The following is an 8,554-nucleotide window of genomic DNA, read 5'->3' on the forward strand; positions in this document are numbered from 1 at the left end:
TGGTCTGATGGCCTTCCTTCTTGCAGTTCTTGCAGACGACTGTGCTGCAGTTAGCTGCCACGTGACCAGATTTGCCACAGGTGCGACAAACTCTGGGCTGCCCAGCATAGACCAGGAAGCCTCGACTTCCCCCGATAGCGAAGCTGGAGGGATGGTAGATGATGCCTCCATTGGCATCGACCTTCAAGGTCACCTTGACCTGCCGCTTGCTGGTCCAAATCCCAAATGTGTCCTTGATATCAGTGCTGCTGCCGGCCACCTCGACGTACCTGGCGAAAAAGGTGAGTACATCCACCACAGGAACATGGGGGTTGTCGAGGCGAATTGTCACCACCCGGTCACGTTGTGATGGAAGCGTGAACTGTGGCTCCACTGTGAGGATCGACAGTGGCGCCCGGTCCCCTTTCTCCTTGAACACCTTCAGGAACTTGATGCATCCCGCCACATTCTTGAACGTCACGTCGAAATATTCACTGCTGGGGAATTCCTGCAGGCAGAAGATGTCCGTAGCTTGGAATCCACAGCAATCGATGAGGATTTTCTTGATGAAGAAGGTGTGATCAACCGGTGCACCTCCTTCCTTGTCCTTCACCACCACCCGAACGGTGTTAAGCACTCCCTGGCCTGAAGCTCGAAGATTTGTTATAGCCATTTTACTCAAAGCCTACCCAGGATCAAAAGCCACTGATCATGGTTTCTCACCTGCCAAGTAAGTACTGATAAAAGCATATACTACACTTGATCTTAGCCAAAAGGCTGAGAAGCGATTGGAGAATTCTTCTTTTGATCACCGTTTCTACCCTGCCAGGTAAGTTCCCTTTAAATTTTTTTTTCCAAAATATACTTTAGTGATAAAAATCTGTAAAAAATACATTACAAAACAGTTCCGAACAACATCAAGTCAAAAAAATACAAACAGTGCAAAGGAGGTCAGTTTCCTTCAATACAGGAGTGAGTTGCCTCACAACCCTTCCATTTCATTTTTCATGCCATGTACATTTTACAGCAAACGAAAATTTTCCCGATACAGTTCGAGGGGTTTTCCATTGATCCAGCCCCTCCATTCAGCTTGGTGGGGGGACCTTACACAGTGGTCTTTCCCCATTGAGCCTTTGCTGCGGCTGCCCCAAGCTTTAGCGCATCCCTCAGCACGTAGTCCTGGTCCTTGGAATGTGCCAATCTGCAACATTCGGTCGTGGACAACGCTTTGCGCTGGAAGACCAGCAAGTTTCGGGCAGACCAAAGGGCGTCTTTCACCGAATTGATAGTCCTCCAGCAGCAGTTGATGTTTATCTCGGTGTGCATCCCTGGGAATAGCCAGTAGAGCACAGACTCCTGTGTTACAGAGCTGCTTGGGATGAACCTGGACAAAAACCACTGCATCTCTTTCCACACCTGCTTTGCAAAGATACATTCCAGAAGGAGGTGGGCAACTGTCTCTTCCCCACCACAGCCACCTCGAGGGCATTGTGCGGAGGGGGTGAGACCTCGGGCATGCAGGAAGGATCTGACGGGGAGGGCTCTTCTCACCACCAGCCAAGCTACATCTTGGTGCTTGTTTGAAAGTTCTGGTAATGAGGCATTCCGCCAAATGGCTTTGGCGGTCTGCTCAGGGAACCATTCGACAGGATCCACCATCTCCTTTTCTTGTAGGGCCTTGAGGGCATTTCGTGCAGACCACTGCCTGACGGATTGGTGGTCAAAGGTGTTTTCCTGCAGAAACTGCTCCACGAAGGATAGGTGGTACGGCACGGCCCAACTGCATGGAGCGTTCCCCGGCAATGTGACCAAGCCCATCATTCGCAACATCGGGGACAGATAGAACCTCAGCACATAGTGACACTTGGAGTTTGCATACTGGAGGTCTACACACAGCTAGATGCAGCTGCACACGAAGGTAGTCATCAGGATTAGGGCCACGTTTGGTACATTTTTCCTGCCCTTATCCAGAGGTTTGAACATAATGTCCCTCCGGACCCAGTCCATTTTGGATCCCCAGATGAAGCGGAAAATGGCTCGGGTGACCGCCACAGTGCAGGAGTGGGATATGGGCCAGATTTGCGCCACGTACAGCAACAACGTGAGCTCCTCGCACCTGATGTCCAGGTTCTTACCCACAATGGAGAGAGATCGCTACCCCCACATGCTCAGCTTGTGTTGTACCCTGGCTACTCGCTCCTCCCAGGTTTTGGTGCACGCCCTGGCCCTTCCGAACCATATCCCCAACACGTTCAGGTATTCTGACCTGACGGTGAAGGGGACAAAGGATCGGTCAGCCCAGTTCCCAAAGAACATGGCCTCGCTCTTGCCGTGGTTAACTTTGGCTCCCGAGGCCAGTTCGAACCGGTCGCAGATGCTCATCAGTCTGCGCACAGACAGCGGATCCGAGCAGAAGACGGCGATGTCATCCATGTACAGGGAGGTTTTAACCTGAGTGCCTCCACTGCCTGGGATTGTCACCCCTCTTATGCTCGCATCCTTCCTAATAGACTCAGCAAAGGATTCAATACAGCAAACAAACAAGACCAGAGAGAGAGGACAGTCCTGTCTGACTCCAGACTGGATCGGGAAACTTTCTGATTCCCACCCATTGATTGAGACTGCGCTACTGATGTTTGTGTAGAGCAGTTTGATCCAATTGCAGATTCTCTCCCCAAACCCCATTTTGGAAAGCACGTCCATCATGTAGGTGTGTGATATCCTGTCAAAAGCCTTGTCCTGGCCCAGGCTGATGAGGCAGGTGTCCACCCTCCTGTCCCATACATAGACGATCATATCCCTGAGTAGCACGAGGCTATCAGAGATCTTCCTGCCGGGTACAGTACAGGTCTGATCAGGGTGAATCACCAACTCCAGAGCAGACTTGACTCCACTGGCTATGACTTTGGACAGAATCTTGTCGTCAACATTAAGCAGTGAGATGGGCCGCCAATTTCTGATTTCTGCCCTCTCCCCCTTCCGCTTGTAGATGAGGGTGATGATGCCTTTCCTCATGGATTCTGACATACTGCCGGCCCGAAGCATACTCTCATATACTTCCAGCAGGTCTGGGCCGACCCAGTCCCACAGGGCCGAATACAACTCAACCGGTAAGCCATCGCTTCCGGGGGTTTTACTCGTCTCAAAGGACTTGACGGCCTTTGTCAGCTCGTCCAGAGTTAGCGGTTTGTCCAGTCCCTCCCTCGTGCTGTCATCTAAGACCTCTGTGATAGATGACAGGAAGGACCGGGAGGCTCTGCTGTATGTGGGCCTCGCGTCATACAGCCCAGCATAAAAGGATTTGCTGATCCTTAGTATGTCGGACTGCGAAGACGTTACCAAGCCATCCTCTTCCTTCAGGCTGCTGATCACAGAGCTCCCTCTGTGTGCCTTTTGGAAGAAGTAATGCGAGCACGTCTCATCCTGCTCAATGGAGCGGACTCTGGACCGGAAGATGATCTTGGAGGCCTCTATGGCAAAGAGCGAGGCCTGCTGGCTCTTCACCTCTTGGAGGTCCTCCTTGACCTCGACCCCCATCGTCTGCAGCCGGAGCAGATTTTGCATACTTTTCTGGAGTCGGGACATTTCCCTCTGTCTCTCTCTCGCCCTCTGAACACCTTTGAGGATAAAGAACCTCTTAATGTTTTCCTTGATCGCCTCCCACCAGCGAATTGGTGACTCAAAGAGGGGTTTCATGGTTCTCCAACCTTTGTAATCCCTTTGGAGTTCCTCAACGTTCTCTGGGGTTAGCAGTGTAGCATTGAGCTTCCATGTCCCCTTGCCAACTCGCTGGTCGTCCTGTAAGTGACAGTCGGCCAGTAAGAGACAATGGTCAGAGAAGAACACTGACTTGACGTCGGTGGATCCGACCGTGACAGCAAGGGACACAAACAGGAAATCAATCCTGGAACGGGCAGACCCATCCGATCTTGACCAGGTTTATCTACGCTGTGCTCCGTCTGCAGGTTTGCCGAAGATGCCGTGCAGTTTGGCATCTTTTACTGTTTCTATTAGGAATCTGAACATAGCATCCAGTTTGCTGTCGTCTCTGCCGGATCGTCCAGCTGCATCGATTATGCAGTTGAAGTCACTGCCTCGGATGACCGGCCTGGACGTTGCCAGCAGCAGTGGGAGCTGCCGGAAGACGGTCGGCGGCTCGCTGCATTGAACCGGGGCGTACATGTTGATCAACCGGAGCGAAGCATTGTTGTACATTACATCTGCTACGAGGAGGCGACCACCCACCACCTCCTTACCTTCAGAGATGGTAAAGTTACCTCCCTGCAGCAGAATACCCAGGCCGGAGGAACGGCAATCATTACCCCCTGACCAGATCGATGGCCCATGGGACCACCATTGCTTGACATGCTAAATGTTAATTACTGCCAATCAACCTCTCTGGCACTGAAAGTTAACTATTAACAGTGTGCCATCTCCTTCCTTAAGGTTTTAGTGATTGGAGATTTCAAAAATGTAGCATTTATATTTTGTTTACTTTTCCATTTACTCTATCACAATCCAATCTTTTTCTCCCTTTATTTCTTTCTATATCTGATTTGATACTGAATCCACCCATTCTGTTTTACAGTTTCTTATCAATCCTTGCGTTGTTGATTTCACAATTCTTCAATCTGATTGGTTAACGAGATATACAATTGCTTGCCCTGTTCACTCAGATCCCAGATGCCCTGTTTCCCTCACTGCAATTGTTATCAGTTCACACTTTCAGCAACTTTCCATGCAAAAAGATTTAAAAACCTAAAGGAGCAAAGGCAAGTCTAAACAACAGCAGATACCATTAGATGCTCTCCTACAGCAAAACTGTCTGTATATTTTATGGTGTGTGATCTTGGCTTCTAGAATTATGAGATCTCAAACTTTAGCTAAAGACAGAAAATGTTGGAAATATTTAGCAGGTCAGAGAGTGGCTGTGAGAGTGAAAAAGAGTTAACGTTTCAGGGCGATGGTCTTTTGTCAAAACTCTGTATCACGCTCCACAGATGTTGCCTGACCTGAATACTTCCAGCATTTTCTGTTTTATTTCAGATTTCCAGCATCCGCAGTATTTTGCTTTCGAAAACCTTAGTCCTTGGCTCTTCACTTTAGTTCGTCAATATAAAAAAAGGTTCAGGTCAGAAGAGAGAGGTCAGAAAGAGGAATAAAGTATTATTTTTATGTTTCTGACAACTTGATGGTCAAATGCAGATCTTGCAGACTCATAATTTTTTTCTTGCACATTTCTGCCTACTTCTATTTGTGAACATAATTGTGCATATGCCAACTCCACGATTCAACAGGCCATGGAATGAAGGTTGCAGTACTACCAGCCTCCTACGGGTGGTGCAGTTGAGCACAGTAAACAGAGATGCTCAGCAGCGCCACCAGCAGAAATTCTGTGGCACTGCAAATGCTGGCAAAACTTCTTATTGACAAAATTGTTGAGGAATGTTGCAGGATGAAAGTCTACAACAGTCCTTCCCTCAAATATTTTTTCAAAAATTGCACAAAGCATTTTTACTTTTTCAAATTAAAGAAGTAACAAATTAAAATGCAATCTTTCAGTGTTATGCTTCCCAATTAAAGTGTTCATTTTAAACATGTTTTTGTCTGAACACTGAATCGCAATATCGTTGTATCCTTCCTGTTTCTCCCAGCAAGTCTTGCCGCTCTAGTACAAGGAATGGAATATATCTCTGATGCTGAGAGATTCAGAGAAGCTTTCCCAGTTGGTCCTGAATACTTAAAACATTGCCAGATGTAGATTTTTGATTGTACTCCAATCCTATAGATATTTAATTATTGTCATCTCTAGCCATTCAAAAATAACAGTATTTCTTAGTTCCAGTTTTCTCGACTTTATCCTCTAGGGAATATCTATCTCTAGGTTACAAATGTTAGGAAAATGAGGGTGGACACCATTTTCACCTCCTTTCTGTGGTCTGAGAATTTCCTGTGGTTGTGCTCCTTTTACCTCCCTGGTAATGTCCTGGTACTCCAAATTAAGATGCAGTTCAGCTGGGATAAGCACAGAAAACTTTGGCTACACAGCCCCAGTCCAGCTCCAAGACATAAAGGGGTGAGGAAAATCTATGCTGTTACATATTACGGTTTAGACATCTTCCCCAACACAGGCTTTTGTGTTCACGGCTACAGACAGTTTCCTTTTATACAGACTGTGGGGCTAATTTTCACTTACTGCTGCAAATCAGGTCTAAATAGTAATGCATTCATGCTAATCTTATAAGCATGGTAAAATGTTAAAATTCAAATTTCCTGTGCCTGCTCATTTGCATAATTATTCAGATGCAATGCAGAAAGCACACTAGTCTTTAATCACAATGCAACATTAAATTAACGTTATAACAACAGAGAAATATGAACATGTAAGGATGAGAAGATGACTGAAAAAAGTTGATTACCATGGACAGCGACTCACTGAGGTGAAGCCAGGCATCACAGAGGAAGTTAAACAGTCCATACCACAAACATTCTATACACTGCATACTAATATTAGAAGGATAATATTGAATCTTTGCACTCATATCTATTAAAATCTGGGAATCAAACAGTGATACTTTAAATAAAAATTGTAAAAATAACCTTCTAACGTTGTGCTGTAATCTAACTCTTCTACAGAGATCAAGAGAACCCAGTTACTGTTAAGATACTGTGGCGCACTTAAACTACATTTTCATCGGCATTGCTTTAGACTCTGTTTTTAAATTACACCTAAGTACTTATTTAATTCTCAATGTTTAACTCAGTGTTGGTATTAAATGTAATAGTATATTTATTAAATAAAGTTGTATGAGTTAATGCACCTCTATGTTAAACTCCATCTTTGACTCTGGCAAGAATTGAAATAATTTCACTGAGTATTGTACTGTGATTCCATGGTGATTGACTTAATGAGTAATTTAGATTGTTTACGTCATGTTTGTGTGGGCATGTTGTTCAGGCGCCGAAGCATGCAGAGTGGGCAGACGGTGACGTCACTCAGCATCTAATGCTGATTTGGCATCCAACCTGCCATTTGGACCTTGCACGTCCTGTTAATGCCCTCTCTTAAGTCAGCTACATGAGGGCCACCTCCCCCACGATTGCTATTTAAAGGTGACCATGAAGCCGCTACCATGGCACATTCAGGTGAGGTGCTTTTGACTTTGTTTTGTTCAGTTTGCCATGCCTCACTGCATCAGGGTAACAACACAGGCCTTGTATGCAAGGAGAAGGGATTTCATAACTTTCTCTTTAACCAGTAAAAAGCAGAAGGAGTGGGTACATGGTTTTGCTGGGGTAGCAGGATTCACAGTGGTACTGGGAGCCATCAACTGCATGCATGTAGCTATGCAGGCACCACATACCAACAGGGAAAAGTACCGGAACCACAAGGGGTACCACTCACTTAATGTGCAGTTGGTGTGCAACATGCACAGAGCATCATATTGGTGAAAGCCCGCTATCCTGGCAGCAGCCATGATTAATCATCTCCTAAAATTATTCCCACATCACCGCTGCTCCACAATTCCCCATTTATCCATCCTTCTGTTATGGATCAACACAGCGTCCTTTTGGCCAAAATCCTGAAATAAAAACACCCCCCCCAAAAAAAATTCCAGAACAACTTTACCCAATAACACTTCCAGTAAGAAATGCAAAACTCAAATAATCACCCCTGTGCATTCCCTTTGTGCTTGTCTTGTGACTGCCTTTGCCTGGCTTAGTGCTCCTACACAGTGCTACCCCAGTGGCTGCAGCATGGCTGATGGAAGGCTGCTAACCTTCAGTCAGGGATACTGCAGATGGCCTGTCAGACCCTCGAGCAGCTGGGCCTTAGTGGGCTGGCTCTGGGCTGTACCACCTCGGCATAGATGGAGCAGTCTGGGCTGGCAACAGTAATAACACTGACGGAGTGGCGGTGGTCAGAGCACGAATACTGTCCTCCTGAGAGAGTTCAGCAGGTTCGTGCACCATGAAGCCACTACCATTCCCCTATGTGGCGCCTTAGCAATCCTAGTAATCTGCTGAAGGACGGATTGTTGGACTGCTGTGAGAGGCTGCATAGCCCTTTGAGCACTGGTATCTACAGCCATGATTACAGCTGTCTGAGCCTACATGGCACAAAGCTGTGCTTTTTAAAAATTCTTTCTTAGGATGTGGGGTCACTAGCTAGGTCAGCATTTATTTCCCATCCCTAATTGCCCTTGAGAAGGTGGTGGTGAGCTGCCTTCTTGAATCGCTGTAGTCCTCATGGTGTAGGTACACCCACAGTGCTGTTAGAAAGGGAGTTCCAAGATTTTGATCCTGTGACAGTGAAGAAACGCTGATATAGTTCCAAGCCAGTATGGTGTATGGTTTGGAGGGAAACTTGCAGGTGGTGGTGTTCCCATGTGTTTGCTGCCTTTGTCCTTCTAGGTGTCAGATGTCATGGGTTTGGAAGGTGCTGTTGAAGGAGCATTAGTGAGTTGCTGCAGTGCATTTTGTATATAATACACACTGCTGCCACTGTGTGTCAGTAGTGGAGGAAGTGAATGTTTAAAATGGTGGATGGGGCGCCGATCAAGCGGGCTCCTTT

General features: G+C 46.7%; 1 pseudogene; it reads right to left on the bottom strand.

Moving 5' to 3' along the window:
* Positions 1-659: 659 nt before the first annotated feature.
* Positions 660-768, bottom strand: LOC137379309 (U2 spliceosomal RNA; annotated as a pseudogene).
* Positions 769-8,554: the final 7,786 nt, after the last annotated feature.

Source organism: Heterodontus francisci, chromosome 17 (assembly GCF_036365525.1).
Source record: "Heterodontus francisci isolate sHetFra1 chromosome 17, sHetFra1.hap1, whole genome shotgun sequence".
NCBI lineage: Eukaryota > Metazoa > Chordata > Chondrichthyes > Heterodontiformes > Heterodontidae > Heterodontus > Heterodontus francisci.